The sequence below is a fragment of the Mytilus galloprovincialis genome, chromosome 8 (genome assembly GCF_965363235.1).
Source record: "Mytilus galloprovincialis chromosome 8, xbMytGall1.hap1.1, whole genome shotgun sequence".
Classification (NCBI taxonomy): Eukaryota; Metazoa; Mollusca; class Bivalvia; order Mytilida; family Mytilidae; genus Mytilus; species Mytilus galloprovincialis.
In genome coordinates, this window is record NC_134845.1 from 64808475 (window position 1) to 64834074 (window position 25600).

Below are 25600 nucleotides of genomic sequence, written 5' to 3' on the forward strand. Positions count from 1 at the left end.
AAAAAAATTTGTCGTATTGATTCATCAGACTTAAGTATATCCCTACCTGCCATTGAACAAACCAAAACCAATGAACAGCAATATTTATCATTGGTCATATTGTCATCATTGGAGGCCTTTAATATATAGAACAAAGAGTAAATCTTGCTTCAAGTTAAAAACAGCTCTTAAATTAGTTCATTTAGCTCAACCAGAATACTTACATAGTCACAGAATAGATTGGTCAAAATTTATAACACTATCCACTCAGAGTTATTGCATTGCTATTAACAGTTTTTCATACATATTGAAGATAGCATATACAGAGTGTTACATATGCAGCTGCGTATAAGATAACAGTACTATTGAACTTCACAGTTTTAATCATTAACATTGTGCAGTAAATGATAACCTACTAAAGTTGTCCTTGACTTTTCTGTTACAAACAACACACAAATCTTTATTCAAATTTATATAATTAAAGGATCAAACCTGAGTCACTTATACAGTGGTGATTCCAGACAGTTTTTTAAGCAATGACCACTAACTGCCATAAGAGGGGGGCTTGCTACAGTCATGCTTCATAGCAAATTTTCCCCACCAAATGCCTCCGCCTGGATAGGGCTATGCTATTAGGCTTAAATTAAAATATTGTTTGTTTGCCCTTTACCGACCGACCCTATAAATTCGTCCCGCCTGAAAATCTTTTATTTGTATTTATCAGCAAGATTTTATTTTATTTTATTTTTTCGTTCCTACCAAAAATCTTATATTTGTATTTCCCGCTCAAAACTTTTTTTACCGGAATCCTCGGGTTTTACCTTTATCGTATAATGTCTAGTCCGTTTGGTATCACGTGAGCGTTTGACATGAACACTTGCATTTAGAGTTTCAAAGCATTTGTTTGAAATCGATGTTGAACGCTTTGAAATCGTGATATGATGTACGTTACTCTGTATCTTTAAACTTGAAGAGCAGGGTTCATTTACAAAACTATCAACGTGTGTACAAACTATTTTGTAAACGGACATTGTATTCTATGTAGGGATGGCCTTTTGCAAGGACGTATAACTAACATACGTCCTCGGCCTTTTTGTGATCCGTAGATCAGGATGATTATGTTAACAATGCCTTTGACCAGTATTGCTATATTCATTATATCTGACATGAACCAAAGGTGACAAACGCCTTTAAAGTGGAGAATATTTGGCAGTAAAATCACCCAAGTTTTCCATACATATCATTTATAAATGCAATGTAAAATACGTGACAATTGAGTTTCAAGTCTTGTTGCATTTTTATTGGCAACATAGGCACAACGGAAAATTTAAACACTCTAGGGACTTTTTCTACTAGTAATGTATGTCTGCCTGGGCATATTTTACCAGGACAATATTAACTCTTACAGAAAACCTTTAGGTAGAGGTAAGTGAACAAGGTACGTAGTACAGAATATTAGTGCAAGTTAAAACTCTTCAAAGTTCCAGGCATATAAACGTTGAAAATATATTTTGATATTTGAAAACAAAATAGTAGTGCATATGAATTAACTTCACATTCTACATGATATATTTTTTTCAAAACTTCCTGGGACTATTATACAAATAGTCCCAGAAACTTTTTAGCAAAAGCAAAACAGACAAAAATGACATTATGAAGATTTTGTATCTATAAAATAAAATATTATACCTACCTGCCTACCAATGACAACAATATACCGACCCAAGTTATTTTTTTTGGGAAAAAAATAAAATATTTTACCTACCTACCTACCCTGTTTCAAAACATAGGGTCGGAAAAGGGCAAACAAACAATATTTTAATTTAGGCCTTACATAGTATTCTCAGGACCAAATCGAATTGGGTAAAGGTCCAATATTTGATAAAAGTTACAACGGTTTAAAAAGGAAAAAATTTATCCACATCAGTCAAGAAATAATCTGACTTTTATTTAATTTCTAATATATTTCATTAATATCTGAACTATCTTACAGCTTGTATATTTTTTCAAATTTCTTCTAATACTATACTTACAATTTTAATAAAATATATCCACATGTAAATGTCCCATACAGAATATAAAGTCCCTTGTTTAACAGATCACAACACTGTTATATAGAATTGATTAATAGATAGGTAAAAATCCATACTATCTTATACAAGTAAATAAATTCCTAATGTCTTTGATAAAAAAAATCAACTATGAGAATCTATTCATTGCTTTCCAATATTCTTGCAAAGATTTCCAATTTCTGTAACGCTAAAAACAGTTACTATAGAATTCCACAGTCATACATATATTCTGAATTTCTAATACAGACCAGCCAAAAAAACAATCCTTTTACAGTAAATATTAATACATCAAAAACAATACTCGAACAATGAATTACCTTGTCAGAATGATGATCCCCCTAAGGCATTGTGGGATGGATGACAACAACTCTTTCCAAGCTAAACGATCAGATTTGTCTATGGTGAAAAAAAAGAGGCGGGATGAACATCTTCACACACGAGGCCAAACTTTGACCAGTCTAATTACTGCATATAGATTTTCAGATAGGAAACCAGATTAGATATTTTTAATTGATAAAAAAAACGAGCTGTTGAAAATTGCCCCAGGGCTTTTTCATGTCATTCTTTTTAGGCCTTATACAAATACACGATCGTTAATTGATTAGAGATCAATAGATCATAGATAATTATTTGTCATCAAGACCTATGTTTTTTTAAGAAATTGACGAACAATAGATCAATAGCTTAGGTGTTGTGAAAGTTTAACAGGTAATTCCTTTAATCTTTTGTAATCCTTTGATCTTGAAAAAGACAACTTGAAAGTTTTGAGACAACTTGGGTGTTTTTTCAAGTTTTGAAAAGGATGTCTAAATTAAAACAATAGACTGGGGTTAAATTATAGTTACAAACAATAAACTGTTAAATATTCAAGGTTTTCGTTTTTAAAACAGTTTCAATAAAGTGGAAAGAATACAGAGTTCAAAGGAAAAGAACAATCAGATGTCTTTTGACATTTTGCATTTGCTGCACTTTTTCCCCTTTACTATTTTCTGTTTATTTTAGCACATGATGAAACTAATTTTTTTAAAACAGTTTCAATAAAGACGAAAGAATACAATTGTTCAAAGGAAAAGAATATTATTAGTTTTTTGACATTTTGCATTTTAATACATTTTACTGCACTTTCCCCCTTCTGTTTTTTTCAGTTAAAATTTTAGCACTAGATGAAACTAATTAAATCATTTCACCTGAGGTATATTTCTGATGACATTATAAATAAATTAAATAAAACAATACTAAAATGTCTATGTTTACATATTATTAATTAATTAAAATAATAATACTGAAGTATCAATGTTTACATAATATTAACAATTTATTAATCAAATATATATCAGAACTACTAGTATGCAAATGGACAATTTCATTTGATAGAATAGTTGAGTAATTGTATGATAATTATGTCAAAATGAAAATAATGAAATGCAGTTCTAATGCAATCATGTTTATCTGAAAAACTCAAGTTTGATTCAAAAAATGAAAATCATCTGCAAAATAATTTTCAATCCAAAGTTTTAAACATTTAAAATGCAGCAGAACAAATTATGATTCAACTTACCAATTATATATTCAAAAATAATTCACTGAATCTGCGTACAATGACAGAACATTCAATTGCAATGGATAATGCTAATAAAGTCGAGAAAAAATGAAAGAGCGTAAATGCAAAATTAATTTCAAGGAATGTCTAATTCATTGTGTGACAAAATGAAAAATGAGTAACTTGGTCAGTAGATTTGACACTATAATTTTGCACTGCATCTTTGTAAGGGCTCTTGCTTGATAAATGCAGTAATAAACTGTAAACAAAGGCCTTGGCGTCAAACCTTACAAGATTGCTACTTAATTTCCGTTTATACGAATGTCAGATCAATTTTTCACCATCATTAATTTCTGTAATCTCTTGCAGGACCCTGCCGCTTCAGACACGACTTATACAATAGTGTCCAGCGGCCAAGATTTATACGATTTCATGTTGTTAAATATCTTGTCTCTTTGGTAAACTTTCATTAGACTTGAGGACCCTGCTGTTCAAATAATTTTAGTACAACTGTAATTTTCTTTTTCTATCAATAGACTTTAAATTTTATAGTCCATTTTTAGCATGGGTCAATCTAAGACTGACCAAATGACCCTATCTAATAACTAGAATTTGTTCAACTGACCATTGAATCAAGTTAAATTATGATTGACCATTGTCCAGTATTGTAATCGGTAGTTATGATGTCCTGTAAAAAATCTCACTTTTAACCAGTGGTCAGTTTTTCTATTGGTCACTCAATTATTTATTACTGACCATTGTCCAGTACACAATGTAATAAATTGGCCGGAGTTATGACATGCTGTTTTATTAAGGGAGATCATCCTAAGGTTTTCTTTGATGTTTACATCTTAGTGGAATTTTATGATCACGGTCTTACGTCACAAGATCACCCAATTTAGGTTAAAGAGACTTTATTTGGACATTTGTTAAAAAGTCATGAAGACAAATTTAAATCAAACAATTAAATGCATTTATTGGCAGTTAGCGTTAGCATCAAAAGTTTTACCACTGATTTTGTATTAGAATTTATGGATTAACACCTATTTTTAATACAGGTGTTCCAATTTCCTTAAATTTTTTATATCCCCTCTTCTTTTAAAACTTTGAATCATTACTTTTGGTCGTCTTTGGTTTTATCAGTTGTTAATCGTTTGTTTTTAGATTTAATTTTACTTTCAAATGTTTTCGCTTCAGGCCTCACTGAAGAGACTTTCATAGTCTTGTGCAAAAAATTACAAATTTCACCAAATAATAAAATACATTTCAGTAATTTTTCCACCTTGCATCTAAAAATACACTTCCAGTTAAATACTATAAATTTCATGTTACTTTAACTAATTATTTTGCCTAGAATTTTATATTTTTATATTTGAGGCCCATTTCCATTTAGGAGTCTTGTTCAGAATCTCGATAACGATTACATAAGTTTGCACTTTTCTATTCTTCAAGTCATGACAACCTTCAAATGTCAATTTTATAAACTTGTATTCTTGGGTTGCTGTCTGGTAAATGTTTACCCCAAACTATTTTCCTTCATTTGTTTTTAAATGCAATTTTTTTACTCACATTTTATGTCTGTCCAGTCCTTGCAAACATTGTTAAAGGCTATAAACAAGTCAAAGATAAAGAGGTGGCATCGATAATACCAATATTCTGTAGTTTATCTTAGACAAACATGGGAAACCAAGCATCTTCTTAGATACTATGGACAGTCATCAAAAAGACAAAAACAACATACTTGAGTCTTAAACTGAAAATATGTCGACTATTTCATAACTGAAATAAAGCGTGAAGAAAGAAATGACAAATTTGTTTTATAAATAGTTTTTCCCTTAATTCGATTAATAAATTATAAAAAATAAAAGAATTTAACCTGTAGTGTATTTTAGTACGAAAAAACAAAAGCAAAAATTTCATTTTTACAGATGCATGTTAAATGATCAGCTTATAAGGCAGCAACTAGCAGTAATTACATTCAAGAAAATCCTATTAAAGATGCAAATTGTCTACAAACTAGTTATCTGCAAGGCTATAGACTGTATAATTCCTAGGTCATGATACTGTAGGCACGGATATTAAAAGATATTCTGCCATATTTTACGACTATAATTTCATGCTATCTGAACTATAAATATGCCATTAAACCATTGCCATGTATGGAGAATTTTGTGAAATTACTAGATTTGTAAATGACAGGGACGATCCAGGGATCAATTATATTCAATCATAGTTAAGCGATTTGATCCATCATGCTCCTTGTTAACAGTAATGGATGGTGAAAAAACAAGATGCTTCTTAATTTCAAATTAATCTTCTGTTTATGCGTTCTCAGATCCGCAAGTAATTTTTTTGAAATTTGTTTTTCTCCGAAACGACATTCGCTTTAAGTCCCGTTTATCCTTTCGTCATTGGCACATCTTTTTTTATTTGTTAATAAATCCCTAGTATTTTGTATTTAATCTCTTTCCAATTTCACCCTTCAATCAAACTTGTATTTGCAATTAATTTTGAACTTATTTTTTTCCGCGACATCTTAGAAAATGTTTTCTCGTTTTAATAGATTGAGGTTCTTGACAATGAAATTTTTCTTAATGTGTCATCAGGTCATTTCAAAGGTTTCCGATACTTGAAAGCCTAATTTAAAAATTAACGGCAAAAAAATTGGAAATTGAGAAAATAATTGCATTTCAATTTTTGATGGAATTAAGGTTTTCTGCAAATTCTATGAAATAACTTTTTCTAAAAATCTTATTTTAAATGATGTGTAATACCATCGAGGTAATTTAAATCTTTGATGAATAAGTAATTATCTATTACAGCTAGCAAATGTAAAAAGAATTTTCTCAGTGTTGCTATCTTGTTTTCTAGCTGCTAAATTAATCTCAACAAAAATAAAATGAATATAAAATGTATACAAACAAATAGAGAATATTGATGTTAGGGTAAAGGTCACTAGGACAGCAACCAACCAAGAAAACCAAAATAAGACAAATACACATGTTATAGGCAACAAGGCAAACACTTTACTGCCCACAATCAGAGAGCAATAAGCAAAGATGAAGGCTCAGGCAAAGGGCAACCCTCTTTGTTTCTGACAGCTTTTAAAGATCATTTAGGTCCCTTTAGGTTAAAGTGCGTTTGAAGGTTAATTTGCATAATTCATGATGTACATAAGCGACAACTTCCGCCTTTTGATTCCAACTAAATATCTTTTCCTTGTATAAATTGACTTTTTCACATATTCCAATGGCTGCAAATATATTTCCATTGAAAAATAAAATAGTATTGAATCAAAATATGTAAAATAAGAAAATATCTGGTCATTCCAGCTTTTGATATATAGAACTAAAGAATACTGTCCAAAATTGCAGAAAAATGACCAAATAAGATAGAAACATACAAATACTTACAAAAATCGTAAAATAATAAGACCATGTATTCCTGAGTACAAATATAGTGACAGCACACCAATACACAACTATACTACGTGTTCTAACCTTTCTCGTAAGAAAGTGAGAAAATTAACACTCGATTGTATCCTACCAAGACTACCCAACTGACAAAGTCGCCAATTCTCTCAAACATTTACAGTTTTTGTTCATAATTATCACTTCAAAACTACTATACAATATGGGTATACAAACGATTACTCAGATAGGTCCCATGGGTCAATCCCCCAAATCTATTGGTCAATACAGATAAGAAATGGATGTTTGGAAGAAACCAAACACCATCACGAACAAATGGAATTTGATTACCCAAGGAATAAGACGCTGTTTGCAATAGACAACAGCATGGGGAAGGTGTGAAATGATATTGCGTTGCATAATCCGAGGATTAAAGTTATCAATGGTCAATATTTATCGATTGGCTTAAAATCTTTAATGACACATGTTGTGATGATACTAAAGTGTTAACTACAATACAAAGTTTTCCTTTCTAATGCCTCTCTGATGCAAACTTATCACGTTTTTTTTTTTCTAAACTTATCCTGATCATGTTATTGATAAACAGGTAAGATCACTCAAAAGTAATGTGATGTTCTAAAAATTGATATATTTATTGATTGTTTCCAAAATCTCCCAACCACCCCTCCAAAAAAAAAAACCACTTGTTTATATCATGGTAGCCAAGGTGACAATCCTTTAATAAGTAAATTAAAATTGGTATAGAGTGCACCTTTCCAAATTGGGGGTTAAAATCTTAAAACCTTATATTGACAGGCTTTTATTGACTGTAGATGAAATGCTTGCAACAGGTTTTTTGAGGAAACAATTTTTTTTCCATAAATGATACCTAATCTGCAAGTGCAAAATATGACTGTCCTGAACTAATTTCATATTTGGTTTCAAATTTGCCTCATTACAGAAGTTGTGTTGAATTTTAATATAAAAACAAAACAGCTAAAACTATAAATATTTCAAAATTCTTATCATTCAATTTATATAAACTAAACTTCCAAATACTATTTGTACGATCAATTATTTATCTATTACCGTTACACAAAGATACAAATACTGTCTTTATCAAGATTCGATATAAAACATTTCACTATATTACCGACAGAAATACCTGGAAACCCCGCTCATTGTTAGGGAGAAAACCATCTCTCAGTAGCAAAGTTTATAAACAAATTTTGTAGCGTGGAACATGTCACAATATTTCAAAGGGATTAAGTTGAAGAGGTATATTTTACTGGAGAGTACTTGAACTTAATGCATGTTTGGACTGAGGGATTCACTTTAAGTTCTGAATTATTGATTTAGGCCATTTTTCAAAACTGAACATGCTTACTTAAACTGAAGATACAAATATTTCAATACAAAGAATATCTTAATATGGACACAATTTTCAAAGAAGAAATCAATTTTTATTGACAAATATCAATTTTTGAGAAACATAATGATATTCCTTAGTTGTTTTCTATTCTTTTTTAAATATGCAGACAGTGTTACACTGATACATACATTTCTCAACATGCTCAAAAGATTTTAATTCATTTTACATAAAATAAAATTGTATCTAAGTTAGTTATTTTGATCATACAAAAATTGTCAAGTCAAGATGAAGTTAGTTTACATAACAGAGAAAAAAATGGGTGCTAAAGATATGAAGAATAGAGGAAGGGCAACATAATAAAAAAATTTAAAAGATGCCTAAAAATCATAAAACAGATAAAAAACCTAAAAAATAAAGAATTAAAAAATCAAGATCCTCCCTGTCTGAGAGTATTACAGATAGTCTAACTGTACCTATAAATAATTAAATCAAGCTTAATACTTTTTGCTCTATCTGTCAGAGGTTGGCATTTACATGTTAATTGATTGATTGTTCTTTGCTTAACATCCAGGGGCAAATATTTCATGTATATTCAGGACCATAAATAAAGTTGATGCTAAATCTCATTACAGTGTAACCTGTCTAATCTGACACACTTGGGGACCAGAAAAAAATGCCGGATTAGGCAGGGTGTCGGAATACTCAGGTTTTTTCTGTAAGGATAGACAATTTTCGGTACCAGAAAAACGTGTCGCTTAAAGCAGGATGTTGGAATACTCAGGTGTCGGATTAGGCAGGTTACACTGTATAAAAAAATTTGACAGGCAATTTTTTTCAATTCTGTCCCAGTGTTGAAAAGCGGGGGATGCTCAGAACAATATACATACTGCAGGTGCGGGAATTTCTCGCTACATTGAAGACTTGTTGGTGACCTTCTGCTGTTGTTTTTTTCTATGTTTGGGTTGTTGTCTCTTTGGCACATTCCCCATTTCCATTCTCAATTTTATTACATACTTAAATATCTGAATTATATTTATTTTTTTAATGTTAAGTTTTTGATCAGTGTTCTGCCATGAGACTGCATTTTTTGTAAGAGAGTACAGTGCACTTTTCAGTCATTTAATTTCCTATAAGACTAATCTATAATGCGTTTTCACGTTACAAATTTACTTAGATCACTGGCAACAGGAAAAACCATGTTTACACTAAACAATATAAATATGTCCATCATCGTCAAAACTCGATATAAACCTATCACATATAACGCCCTTCAAAGACTATGTTGTAACAATCACGGAATTTGTCAAGTATTTCGTTTTCGGGTAATGGGAAAGTTGATGTTCGGCTGAAACCCCCTGTCACCTAACAAATTAAAACGTAAAATGTGTTTATACAGTCAGAATTACTTCCACACAACAAAGTCTACCTACTTAATCCGCTTGTCACCATAAAATATCTTTTTCACTGAACGATTGTTTATGTTGATCATATATTGGCAAATTAAGTTTTCGACATAAAAAGACATGAAGCCTTTGAATCCAAATTTGTTGTTTACTAAGAAACTTTAACCTTATTACATATGTTACATGCTTTGGTGTGCATAGCCATAATGCATGGAAAAATATTTTTTATGAGTTTGACATACCTAAAGGCATGCTATTATCAGAGCTTACATTTGAATACCCCCACCCTGATTGAGGCTCTTTCATAATCACATCACGTTTCCATGTAAAAATCACAGATAAAAAAATAAATGTTCAGAAAAAAAAATAAGAATATAGAATTTACGTAAGCCTTTCCACTAAGATTGTCATGATATTTCTTATAAAAGTTTTTAAGGTGGTACCTAACACTTCAGGAAGAAAACTCTATAAAATCAGCAAAATGTTTTAATTACATTGTGTTGTTAAGGTAATATTAAGCTTCTCACTGATCAAAATAAGTGTTTGTCAAACTGCTATACAACCAGTGTAATTTTTCTGATTAAACGGTTGGTTCAATTTTTTTGAAATTTTTTATATTTTTGTCAAAGGGTCATAGTAAATACTTTGTCAAAATTTAAAGAAAATTAAACTAGCTAAATTAATTTTAGTTCAGGTGTTGGGTACCACCTTAAGTTGATTTTCAGTGGCTAAATGGTCATTAAGGCAGATATAGAAGAAGAAGATGCTTTATTTCCATAAAACGGGCTCACAAGGAGCATGATATAATATCATTACAATATGATATATACAAAAGACCTGTGCTTACCCTTCTTACATATCAACTGGGTTCAGACCAATTTTAATTTGGTACTATTGTTGCTTTGTCTTTAGTATTCTCTGTTTTCTGGTTATATAACAATACTGTTTTCTTTTTTTCTTTGAGCAAGGAGTTTCTTTTTGTCTTGTACCAAAATTTACATCTTTTGGAATTCTCACTTCATACCTTCAAACTTTATGTTGCAATGAATTTAGAAAAACCTACAACATATATACATTTAAATATTAAAATTAAAAACAAAACATGTGACAGGCCAATATATAATAAATATTAAAACAGATATAACATGTACAAGTCAATATTTTAGAAATATTAAAAACTTAATTGACACGAGTCTAAACAGATGTTGTGATGTAACACTATTGATCAGACTGAACTTTTACATTGTTCCTAAACACATGCAATTCTCCAATGTATTATAGATAACTTCCATCTGACTGCATGTATGACTTCTGGGTAAACAAGCACAGTGAACCTTATAATATACATATTGTTACCGTTGCATGTTAGCTTATGAAAGTGTTACAAATGTCCTTGAACGTCCACTTCACTGATTTTTGGTTAGATATTTGATTTCACTTTAAAAGCGTATATCATAAATTCAGCATATAACTATGCTTTTACATATATAACATGTCTAACCTAATGGAAGCTTAAATGTAAAATTTGTCATATATATGTAAGCTTTGCTTTAATTAAAAAGAATTTATCCTAGAAGCTTATAGGTTTTCTAGTTAACTTTATATAAATTTATTCAGTTCATTAGCTTTATTTTGTATAAAAAAAAGGAATAAAAGAAATCAAATCGATTTCTGTTTTTCATGGCCAGCAAGGATTTTAACTACATCAAATATGGATTTACAAGAATTTAATATTTTCTTAATGTATAAGTCATGTTTGAATGAATAGTTTTTTTCGGAACTAAGTCTGTATCATAGCAATGAACCTAAATACGAATTAACTCAAGTATGAAATGTAGGTCACGGTGACTTGTATTTAGATTATCAATCAATGTTGACACAAGTCTATTTACATGAGAATACTATGATGAACAAGATTGTGTCCCCAGTACACAGATGCCCCATGCACACTATCTTTTTCTATGTTCAGTGGACCATGCAAATAGGGGAAAATCTCTAATTTGGCATTAAAATGAGAAAGATCATATCATAGGGAACATGTGTACTAAGTTTCAAGTTGATTGGACTTCAACTTCATCAAAAACTTTCTCTCCCAAAAACTTTAACCTGAAGCCGGATAGATGGATGAACGGAAGGACGGATGGGCACACAGACCAGAAAACATAATGCCCATAAATGGAGCATAAAAATTGTTCATTTTGTGAGAAATAGCTTGCTGTTCGGTGTTGAAGGCCATACTTTTGACCTATTATGGTTTACTTTTTACACATTGCGACTTGGATCATATGGATAGTTGTCTCATCAGCACTATTACCACATCTTCTTATTTCTATGAAAAAAGAATCAAAAGTAGATAGACCTATGATATAATGAAACAGTGGCATTCATGGCAGTATGTTATATATGTTTTGAAGCTAATATGCTGATTTCAAGTCTTTAATAGAACAGTGTTAATTTAAAAAGATCAAGCTATTTCTGAAAACATGCATGAAATATTTGCTGACTGCAATCAATTAAAAGATCTTGAATTGTACACCAATAAAATGAGTTCATTAGGGACAACTTCTATAAGAATGAGGTGAAAGAATTGAATTAACCTACAAAGTTTCACATGTCAAAGGCTAAAGAAACATAACACCATATTTATAATGGCATAAAGATTTTTTAATTGGTGGTTTGTACATACAATTGTATCAATAAACTTTCAAAGATCAAACTAATTTAAAATAAATAAGAAACTTTTTAAAAAATTTGTGAAAATACAAATTTTTGACAAATATATGATTATGGTATTAATATGTTGAGAAGCAATTTTCCATTGTTCAAATATAATTAAAGATCATGAATATCAATTTGAATCAATTTCATATGTATCAAACGAAAAGAACACCTACTTCAATGCAAATTTTCACCACAACCCAGAAAATCAATTTCATCATGATACACTCGAAATGCCTCATTTTGAAATTGAACAAATAATGATGACTAAATTTCCGCTAATACGGTCATCTTAAACAGCTGTATCAAGATTTTCAACAACTTTCAAACTCCTGACAAAGAACAAGGCCAAGATTTTTAATTAGAATACAGATAAAGGAAAGATTTTTTCCTTTTTTCAATTATCAACTTTCTTCTTTGTCAAAAGAAAATATCTCGAGATCATTCAGTATTGAGAATTTTTAATAAACTACTCACACAAAACTTACAAAACCAATAATTACAAAATAAAGCATTAAATAAATAATTCCAAGTTTAAATTTACCAAAATAAATAATAACTTATTTTATACTGAGGAAATTTAAAGACCTAAATTCAATAAATATCGTACAAATTAGACCAGTCATTCTATCATGTTCTAAGGACAAGTGCTATTACAATATGAGTTTGAAAGAAATGGGACGAGCACTTGAAAATAATAGTAGCATATTTGGATAGGGGTATTACTAATCAAATCAATTGGCGTAATAGATACGACCAAAAATCTCCCGCTATGGAAAAGTAAATAGAAAGATTTTTCTAAGACACTTATAATTTTTCTGATTCGGTGAGTAACATTGAAGAGCCGTTGTGAAGTTTTTCGTCCCGAATGACAAGTTGATATCTTTTGTGTCACATTTTCTATTTTTGTTATCTCATCGAAAAATAGAGATGCTTCATCATATTTTTGAATTTATTTGTTACGACAAACAATGAGGGATTTACGCAAATAAAGATGAAATGAGTGTTTTGTTTGTTTCTCAACTACATTTTAATAAAATTCATAATAATATTTTTGACAAGTTTAGAAGAAATACTTATAGCAAGAGCAAATGAGTTTGAGAATAATCAAGGCAATTTTCATTGTCATGTGAATTTGTGACCATCAAAAATTCACAATTTAACAGCTACCTTTAAGTTGAGATTCAGTTTTACTTTCTTTTTCTGACAATTTGACATATATATTGCATGTTATACTTAAATTAATCAAACTTGAGAATTTCTCCAGGTGTATTTGAGGTGTCATAATTAAATTAAAGGTAAAATAGAGAGGTCATGAGGTGTCAAACTGATGAAACTGACTATATATTTATAAAACAAATGTGGTGTGTGAAAACATTCATTAAAAACTTATAAATAGATTGTGAAAGATCTATTTTAGTAGGTCTGTACCTTATTGAAATAGTCATAATATGGAACAGTGTAGAAAACATTAGAAACTTGCAAAGATTATGAAAATTATGCCCAGGTTATTGATGAAAACTAAACTCATCATAGAAAATTACACGAATTGTTTGGTCATTTGGGGGAATTGAGTACCTAAAAATAGAGAAAATGAAACTTTAGACAAACAATATATTGTTGCATTTATTGAAGAAAAAAACATCTGCACTTCAATCTTTGAATTCAAATTTTAATGTTGTCACTAAAATCAAACCTGAAACATGACCTTGCTCATCATTTTACATTAATTAGGTGGTAAGTTTTCTCGTTTAAATAGTTTTACATTTGTCATTTCAGGGCCTTTTATAGCTGACTTTGCAGTATGGGCTTTACTCATTATTGAAGGCTGTACGTTGACCTATAGTTGTTTATTTCTGTGCCATTTGTTCTCTTGTGGCGAGTTGTCTCATTGGCAATCATACCTAATCTTTTTTTCTATATTGTTTATATTGAAGAATAGTTTTGTCCAGTAGCTGTCTCATTCTATTAAATACTCTTTAACATGTTTTAATGGACTTTATCTTCAGATCCAGTCTGGAAATATGAAATAGCAAATGAACAAGGGAGACAATTCAAAATCTTCATCATTCTGCTAAAATGATCTCCATTCGTTTATGGATTTGAAAGCTCTTTTACTATTTTAAAATTTGGTAAATATTAACATTTCAAAATGAAGAGCTTTTAAAGGATTAAAATACATATCATATCATGGTCCATAAAATGAAGCTTTGTACTAAGGCACAAAGCACAATGACTTTTCATTTCGAAATATAATATCTTTAATAAATCATTTTTCCGTATCATTCAATATCATATTTATGGCAGAAAAATTATCTGTCAAATATGACTAGATGCATATAAAAAGATAATTTTCCAATTAAATGATCTATTCTCAATACAAGAAAACAATATCGGGCTGGGAAATAATACCTCTATGTACCACAATGCCCTCGACAGTATTGATGAATTTTTATTTAGATTTCGTATCATTTTGTTTGGTTAAATTACGTAAACGGAAAGTGACGCCAGAAATTAATGTTTGATTTGAATAGATTAATACCAGAGCAGTTTAAAAAAAAACCCAGATCTTATCTCAAATAACTGAATATGGTCTCCCTGATGGCTTTTTGAATAAGCTGTCACTTGTCCAAAAGTTAAATCACACTTTTAATATCTAATTATCAAAAATAGAGCCATTTTTAGCGTTGAGTGAAACTTTTAATGTTAAAAGATAAGCCTAAAATTGTGGTAAAAATAAGCTAATTTATTATTTTTCATAAAAGACGGGATGCTTGGATTAAAAGAACATTAAGTAAATGTGTAAAAGATAATGAGCTTGATGGAAAAATTTGACAATAATTGAAAATCAATTGAATTTATGTCTTCCTAAATTTTGACAACCGGACTATTTAGCAATTAGGTTCAATTAAATCTGATTTTTTTCACAATGCTCTGGATTTCTTACGAGAATAGAACTTATGGTACGATTTTAAATTCTCTCTATTGAATAAGTTTTCTACAGCTAATGATCGACATAATATAAGCCCACCAAACTATAGCTAAAAATTTTGTATTCATGCATTGACAGTATAAATATGTTGTTGTGGTATTACAAAATCCACTGTTACATCATGAAAGTAAACATGTGACATCCTATAAACAATTTTAATACACAAATTACAGTATTATCTCCCCTTGCAATAACTTTTACACAATCTAGTGCTATATGTTCCATTATATAAAATTTTTCAAAGCATACCATTTTTTATATTTAAGCATAGCTGTCTTGAAATTTATAGGCGCATTTGTGCTTTTGATCAACTGTCAAGTCTTAAAAAAAAAACTGTCATGACTTCTTGCATAAAAAATAATTATGTATCATAAATTTTCAACGTCCAAGTAAACAATCAAGTAACTTACAGTGATTTTTTTAAGACGATCCGAAGATCTACATGTTCTAATGCTTCTGGTTCATCTATCTCAACTTTCTTTTGCAGGTGATGAACGACTTTGGAGTATAAATGCTAATTTTCTTCAATGTCAAATTTCAGTCTCCTATTAAGTATATAATACGCCATAAAATACGAAATTAATTCAGCGGTAAACTGATACGAATTGAATCTAACATTATGACAGAGATGAACCAGCTCAAAAGCAAAACCTTGTAACTTTTTTCACGTATCAAATTACCGAACTTCACAAAATAAGTAAAATCCAATTTATAATGCACCATAAAAAAGCTGTACCTTGTAAAACGCTATACACCTGTGTGTACCAAATGCATTGTGATGATAAACGAGGAACTACCGATGATTTAACATCAAATTAATTCAACGGAGATGTGTTGAAATTTAACGTAATTTATGGCATGGGCACAAAGACCAGATACATATTCATTGACGGATCGAAGATTAGATATCAGCCCGTAACAAGAGAGACCTTTTTCTGGTGCAGGACTTTTAAAAACACTCTGATAACCCTCTTGTCTTTAAGTCTTATCGTATTTCACGACCACAATACATAATGTGGTTATTTCTACAGTTAATTTTAACTTGGGCCTGCATTTTGAATATTATCTGATGAGATAACGGTATCGCATTACACCCTATTAGTATGTGGTGTCCATTGATCAATCTTTGGTGGTTTCCGTAATTAAATAAAAGCATCTTTGTTCACTTGTTAAGAAAATACAGTACAGTTCTAGCGGTCACTAAGTGAACTTTTTACTTTCTACAGAATAACGTTAATCAGATCATCATATATGAAGATGATGCTGTTATGGTACATCTTTTTGATGGTGTAGTGGAAATTGTCTAAACCACAACCCTTCAGAATTAAATGTTCAAAATAGACAAGTGAACGTTCATTATACACAGATTAAATATTTTATCTGTCTTTCCCAGAACTAGAGTTCAATTTGCACAGGTTTCTGATTTGTTTAGTATTGTTTCAGTTCAGATGGCCTCAAACAATAATTGTCTTTTGTTAGGATTGATTGTTAATTGTTTAATGTCCAATAGAATATATTTCAAAGCATAATCAAGAACATTTGTACATAGCACATGATTACAGACAGCTTTCATAATTTATAAAATTTCAAACAAATAGTAATTCTGGTTGAAAAGTTCAAATTTAGATTTAATGGATCTCAATTTCAATATGCTTATATTTTTAAAGAATAGTTTTAGAAAGATTATTAAGCAGTCATCTAAAGTTAAGCCTTTTTCAACTGATTTTGGTTTTCATAGTTTGTTCTTTAAAATGTTGTACTGTTACACCACTGTCCCAGGTTAGGGGAGGGTTGGGATCCCACTAACATGTTTAACCCTGCCACATTATGTATGTATGTGGCTGTCCCAAGTCAGGAGCCTGTAATTCAGTGGTTGTCGATGTGTAACATATTTGTTTTTCTTTTGATGAACAAGAAAAATCTACAAAAACAATTCTGAGGGTATTAGACAGTTTATCTTTTGTAATATTGTATACCAGTACTTAAAGAAAACAGAGTCAAAAACAATTTTAATCTCATAAAAATGAAATTTTTCGAAAAACAAAATATCCATTTCAAATTCACGACAGTTAATCCTTTTCCACTAGCCTCTCAAAAATATCAAATTCGGCAATTAAATGCCAAAACAGGAACAAACAATAATCAGAAGAGGTTAATCCCAAGTTATAAAATCTTGAGGATAATACACTATTTATACAAATAAGTTTTATATAAGACAATAAATATATCACTGTTCAAATGACAAGCATAAATGTTCGCCATAACATCATCAAAATTGTTTTTTATTTACATTTAATTTGCCTATTTAGTCCATATGACCTTGTAAGGTCAGGAGAAGAATTGTCCGTAGATATCAATTTCATTTAGTCATAATGTATCATTTTCCATCATTTCTAAGTTATCTGTGAGAACAATCGGTAAAATCTTTTGAAAACATCAACGTAAGCTATTTAACGACACAAAAACAAAACTTGAATCCAAATCTGTTGTTTCAGGATATTTAAATATAAACTGATATGACCAACTTCGGGAAATAAAACCCTTTATGATTGAATTAGTATACGAAATATATTCAAATTAAGTCAAATCAATATACAATAAAGACTTTTATTAACAATTAGTCATTTTATAGCTAATGTTTTTTCTTCTTCTTCCCATTATAATTTTTCGCATATCAAGAATAGAATTATTTATAAAAAAAGATACATAAACTTGTTCAAGCAGTCAAGTCTAAAATCATGAAAACATATCATCATCATTTTAACAATAGGCTTACTATACATGCCATAGAATTAGATATGGCTGGTAAATTCTTAATATAAGGATAAGAAAAAAATGCTTGTTTAAGATTTTATTTCCAACAAAAATAAGGATAGTAGGTAGCCAAATAAAATTTTATTCATCAACTACAAGAAAAATGCTCGACTTTAATAGTTCTTGTAAATAAAGGAGGAATTAGTCAGAGGACACCAATGCTGACTCTCAAGCTTTGAAAATGGGGCCGACTCACTGACAGAAAGATGAAAAGACGAAAGGTAGAAGGGAAACACTTATCATGACGCCTTCACCTACAGTTGGGGGCATAAAAAAAGCCCACAAAAAATTAATTATGAGCTTAGATTTAGACACTTAATCAGTTTAGGTAGAGGAAGATAGATCCTCTGTGAAGAAACAAATATATTTTCTTGGCCTTCTTATTAACAACATACATTAAATCTAGTCCACATTTAACCAGAGTCAATTTTTAATTAAAACTTTATATTCTTTTATTATGGCGTGTAATTTGTTCCCAATTTAATTATGCAAATTACTTTTTATCTAATCTGCTGATTCATGGGGCATTAAGAAAATCTAATTGTGTAATATGCAATAATATTCATATTACGAAATAAAACCTTTAGTTTTGCAACAATCTATTTCTATCATATTAAGGTGGTACCTAACACTACAGGGAGATAACTCTGTAACATCAGCTAAACGTTTTAATTACGTTGCGTTGTGAAGGCAATATAAAGCTTCTCAATGATCAAAATTAGTGTTTGTCAAACTGCTATATAACCAGTGTAGTTTTTCTGATAAAATGGGTGGTTCAAAGCTTTTGAAATTTTTATATTTTTGTCAAAGGGTCAAAATATATACTTTGTCCAAATTTTATGAAAATTAAACGAGCCAAATTAATTTTAGTGAAAGTGTTGGGTACCACCTTAAACCGAAGCCTATAAAGCTGCTTTCAATCTGTTATTCCTAAGCGCTTATTCATATTAATGAAAGTATAAAACTCCATGAACTTAAAACACGTCTTATATTTCAATATACCAGACCTGTACATAGTACAATGCTATCTCAGCGTTCATCTTTAATAACGAACCACCCTATTAATATAACCTTCTACTCTTGTATCTGGCACCAATCGTGTTGACATAGTCATGATTTATGACCGGTCTTCCAATTCAAATCTAATGAAACATTATGATACTATAATGGCGGAAAAATTAAGAAAATAACAAGGTAATTTATGGACAAAAAGATGGAAAATTAACATAATGAAAGTCTATGAGCTGACCAACAGTACATTAAATGGCCAGTCACAATCACCATTAACCATCTTTACAAAATCATTATTTACGGTCAAAGCTGATAAAATCGGTTAAATATGATTTCTAGTTAAAAACTTTCGTTGATAAAAATAAATTGTCGTTTAGATTCAATCTGAGTCTTAAATTTCTGCCGTAAAATTAATGAGAAAATAAAAATCAAATTCTGTCCTGAAAATTGAATTTATCATTTTGAATCATGGCAGTTCCGTGAATTATGAGAAGTCTTTAAGGATTTATGACAAAACATCCCGTATCATTTACATGAATCCAGAGTTATCGGTGTAATACCATCAGATAACATTCGAGTGTTAACAGCTCCATGGCAGATTTTAATTTAACTCCTTTTGTAATGATAATTAATGGAATTAAATACTGTATGACCTCAATACATTATAATGAGCTTGTATCTATACCGTATAAATAAAAAATTTAAATCGTAAATAATGTGCATCTGTTTATATGAGTTTGTACTGTTAAACAACATGAACAATATACAGTAAAAAAGGAGGCTGGAAAAATTGTTCTGAGCTTTGCTCATTGTTGAACTCCATACAGTGACATATAACTGCTAAAAATTTTGTATCTTTTGGTCTCTTGTGGAGAGTTGTTGAATTTACGATCACACCACATCATTTTAAAATATAGTAAATGAGGTTGACAACCCCAGTGCCTCCCTAAACTTTTAACCCTTAACATTTCTTATTCTCTGTAAAAATCTAAATTTTAATCTGATAAACAGCCAAAATCATGTAATTATTTCACAATATCCCTTCAACATAATCATCCTAAATCAAGCAAAACAAATGCTTTTAAATTGAATTTAAGTGATCTACTGCTTGTCGTAAAGGGCTCATCTATATTTTCTTAAAAGTTGAAATTCTGTTTTATTACATTAATTTTAAGGTGACTTTGATTCCTGTGACAAGACTATCGTTTTATCATACCATAACAATGCTGTAAGCATGAGTTATGACCCTTTGTAAATTCATCTATTAATAGATGTTTTGGAAAAATTCAATTTTCGTAAAGTTTCAAATTTCAGCAGTTGATTTCTTAAGGCTAAAGTAAACAGTCAAACTGACCACTTTAAGAGGGATAAATTTATGTCTCTATATTAAATCATACTAAATATATATTAAATATGTCGAGAATTTAATCTTTATAATCTAATGTTACATTTTAAGAAATAAAATAAAATTTCCATTAGAGAATTAATGACTCATAATTTAAGTCCAGTAAAATTTATTTTGAAACTGATTAATGTTATAAATGTCCATTTCATCTTGATAATCTACAACTGAAATTTACATGAATAAGTAAATATGGAAGTATCCTTGAACTTGTGAAAATATGTCACAGGAAATCTTGAATCACAGCTTTCTTACAAGTGCAACTCTACATTTCATTCATGTAAACTCCCTCTTTTTTGATAAAAAAAAACTTAACTTGTATATTCAAAGCAACTTTGAACTGATACAGGTTTAACACTGTGTCAGTACATATGGGTTTGCTATGAAAACAACGAAATTGAGAAGGAATACATGTCAAAGTCTCAAAAAGACAAAGACTTTCATTATATTAAATCAATTAAACTTAATATATCCTATGAAACAAAGAGTAGTTAAGGTGGTACCTAACACTACAGGGAGATAACTCTGTAAAGTCAGCTTAACGTTTTAATTACGTTGTGTTGTAAAGGGAATATTAAGCTTCTCAATGATCAAAATTGGTGTTTGTCAAACTGTTATATAACCAGTGTAATTTTTCTGACAAAACGGTTAGTTTAAAATTTTTGAAATTTTTATATTTTTGTAAAAGGGCAAAGTAAATACTTTGACAAAATTTTATGAAAATTAAACGAGCCAAATTAATTTTAGTGAAAGTGTTGGGTACCACCTTAACAATATATCCTCATTTTGCTTTTATAAGCTAAACAGAGATTGTGATCCTTAAGCTAGTTTAAGTATGCCTCATTATCTCACTTGCCAAGAGGCTTTCCTGTTAATAAAACAAAAGGACTTTACATCCTAATATGAATAAAATCTTCATCTAAACACGGAGCTTGTACAACACTTCCAATAAACATCATGTCCAAGTACATGAAGTAGCTAAAAATGTTGTAACAATTTTTTTTAATGAAAATGCTTTTATTGCCTTCTCAATCAATATTTCACTTATTATAAAAAGAAGTGAATTCTTTTCAATTTTCACATTAACATAAGGTTATCTAGTGTAGCTTTACTTCAAAAGTTTGGTGACGAAATTGATTCCGATTTAGATGAAACTAACGTAAGCAACATGTCTTTAAATAATCAATTTCAACATTTTCATCAAATTTCTATGGCATGGATTTAAGTCCATATTGAACAGATACATTTTTAATAGTATACATTTCTAAAAAGATATTTTATAAGTAACGTAATATTTTATCAATTTCTAACATATAAAGAACTAATTCATATTTTTCAAAAGTGTAACCCTCGTAAATTCAAATGAGGACAAATTCAATTAAAATTGAAATGATCTGAGTAACTCCCAGCAGGCTTGCGGGTAATTTTTATAATTTCTTAATAAAATTACTCTTAATTCATTTTCACAATTTCAATTGGGAAGGCAGATTCAATACTTAAATACCCTATTTACAGTTAATTAGTATAAAGGGATTACACTGTACGCAAGGTGAGGTGTCACTCGAGATCTGCGAAGGAAGTCTAGTTGAGTACATAATATTGTATTATCATGAGCTATTTTTGAACATCTTCAAAAATATCAAAGAAACATTAATCCAATTGAGTTTTTTCGTCTTTTAATTTTGTGAATAAAGTTTCCTCCTCGAAATCTGTCATCATGACCACATACTGTGAGTAGACTTCTTAAAATTTATTTCAATTTGACAAGAAGAATCTCAAAGCACTCCTTCTTTCATCCTATAAAATATTGCAAGGAGCTCAATCATTTATGTGGTGAAGAAGATTCTCAGTTGACCAGTGTAGGTGCAGTGATTCTATATTCTTTGTTTGGCTGATTTCCCCTTAATCATTGTATATGAACCCCCCTTTTTATGTTTCCATATTCTAATATCAAAATTAAATTATATGCATACAACACCACTGTCCTTGGTTAGGGGTAGTTGAAGGCTCACAAACATGTTTAACCTCATCACATTCTGTATTTGCCTGCTCAAGTAAGAAGTCAGATTGCATTTCTGCCATATATTTTTGTTATTTGTAATGAAATAAATCAGGCTGTTAGTTTTCTTGTTTTAATCTATAATTTTACATGTCAGGGCCTATTTTAGCTTGCTATACATCATTGGTTTGGTTCATGATTTCCATGGAGACAATTATATCTACCAAGAGTCCAAACGCAATACATGTAAGCTTACAGCCTTCAGCAATAAAAAGGATACACCGTATAGTCAGCTATAAAAGTCCAGGACATGACAAAAAGTAAAACAATTCAAATGAGAAAACTATCACTAAGCAGTTCAATTTATGACAAAACCTTATCATATTATCTCACAAACAACATGAACAAAGAAACAACAGATCGGCTTATAAATTCCAAATGTAAAATTTTTAATGAGCAATTTGGCCATTCATATTCTAATTGTTACAAAAAATTCATCTCTATCACAATAGCTGAAGAGTCAAAAGACAAGCGCCATATCAAAGGGCAATAAATGTGACTCACAAATGACACAGACCTTGTGTTTTTGTTGATAACTTTATGACACGAGGACATACATATCTGACAGGGTTAACTGATGTTTTTCTTTGACATTACTAACAATTATAGTGTGTTATTGTCCACTTGTGTCCAGTCAAACCGGGGAAAGACGGGAAATAAAAACAAAGTTATGGGAAATTGTGTATCAGATGACCAAATGTGACCTTTGTTTTTCTGACCATAACATGTTTTTGTAGAATGTAGGACTGTATAATTTCTATACTGGCAGGTTAAAACTCTGAGCTTTAATGCTTTTTGTACCTTATACTACAGAACCATTAGTATTGAATTACTAGTACATGTGTACCAGTGTTTTTTGTTTTTTTTCTTCAGATGGGGGGTGTCAAAAATAGATTTCATAACTTTATAGGTGATTTAAAAGCAATCCAAAGTAAAGGGAGGAATATGTAACAACACTCATATCACCCAACTAGCTTTTTAAAATAGAATCAAGATACCATAATTGAATTTTTTAGCATTTAAGTTGAAGAAAAAAAAAGAAGAAAAGTTTCAACATCGGCTAATGTTACTGCAACGAAATTCGACAAACGGAAATTTATTTCATGCCAAACAGGAAGTCCTCCCACTAACACTACAACAACCTTGCAGAATAATTTTAAGTTATGTAAATAACGTAATAAACATTTTTAATTTACAATTTATTGACAACCTTCCTCAAACAAGATTGACATTCTGGCTGTCACCTGACATGTTTCCCTTGAAAAGAACAACGTCTTGTTACTAACATGAAACATACAACAGTTTGACAAGATCATATGGCAACCTAAAGTCACGCTTTTTCAATCGCCATAAAAACTATGAAAGCTGACAAGATGAATATGTCAAATCACGTTAATAACAATGTAAGAAAGTGCATGTCAAATAATTAATTATCTTTCATCGTCAATTTAAGAAACATTCCTTTGTCTCTACACAAACTAACACAAACATTTTTGAATAGATGGTTTATGATACACAAGATACATTGACTTATCGCTGTCAACTTTTTTACTGCATCTTCCACGTGGATTAACTGAACACTGTATCTCAATTAACTATCTATTTCATGATATGTCAACTTTGAAATGAAGAACTTTGTTCTGTTTTTTTTTCAATTGTTGTGAAAAGGTCTAGAATTTTCCCTCATTAAAAGTTGGTGAAAAACATTTTCCTTCAAAAAATTCAGAAATTTTGCATGCACTTATAATTGTGATTTTTTTTAGGAAGAGACTAAATTGCAAGATAAGTTATTGCTATTTCAGAAAATGCTTTATATACAAATAAGGCTGTGAATTTCAATTTTGCTAAACCTATACCCTTGAAATTTACAATGGATTGTTTATTTGTGGTTAACACCACTTAAGCAGCTGTCAGTTTGATTTATCATTGCTGACAATTCTTACTAGAATACCAAGAAAGAAAACATAAACTTCAGCGAAAAAACAAGAAATATTTACAACATAATATTCTCTATATATGCATTTGCTTTTTATTCATTAGTATCAAAGTTTATTTATCATTATCTAAGCAAACTCCTTGTTTGAATAATATGTAATATGCATTATACAATAATTACATTAGATGTATGTTTCATTATAATACGTTATTCTGATTGGCTAACTGCACATCACGTGCTATTCCTGAAACAATTGTATTAGACAATAACATTTATCATTCATGATGACACGAGGTCCCACAATAAAGTGCACAGGTAAATTAAATGAAAACTTGATAAAAATCGTGTTTTCATGATTCCAGCTTCCGCGCTTCATACAAAATGTACTTCGGTCAACGCTTTTACACCCCAATAAATTTACAAAAAGCAGCATTCAATTCTTAAATATTATATGGCTGTAGGTTTCTAAACTTTCCCAAAGTAAACCAATGTAAACTTTACTTCTCCTCTTTTGTGGGTTTTTTATTTGGACTTTACAACTAAACTTTACAATTATAGAAACAGCAATTCTAAGAGCAACCATTAATCACAATTGTCATTTCAGATTTTTGTCAAAGGGTAAGAATTAAAATAAATCCCACAATAAAATACAAGGTTATATTACATAATTGAATGAGTCAGAGTTGACGAAACCATGCACTTCTGTGGAATTTACTATGCTATGATTTATTCAAAATAAAGAAAATAATTCATGTTCAATTTTTTTTTTTATAAAATAATTTATTATGACCTTGGTTGACTCTGGCAGCTAGTGTCAGCTTCCAGACAATTTATAAATCAATAGTTTGCATAATCTTTAAATGCGAATGTTTCAAGTTCTTTTTTTAGCCAG

The 25600-nt window shown here is 30.1% G+C and overlaps 1 protein-coding gene across 3 annotated transcripts in view; it reads right to left on the minus strand.

Annotated features, from left to right (window-relative positions):
- Positions 1-25600, minus strand: part of LOC143042382 (protocadherin-9-like) — an 82430-nt gene that overhangs the window by 19081 nt on the left and 37749 nt on the right. Inside the window, exons 5-6 of one of the 3 annotated variants that reach the window (XM_076214662.1) lie at positions 15897-16031; positions 10624-10835 (exon numbers count right to left, since the gene is read on the minus strand). The gene's annotated coding sequence lies outside the window, so the exon portion shown is untranslated. Of the gene's footprint in view, positions 1-2012; positions 2278-10623; positions 10836-15896; positions 16032-25600 lie in introns of those variants that run through there. The other 2 variants (XM_076214661.1, XM_076214665.1) reach the window with 2 other exon arrangements.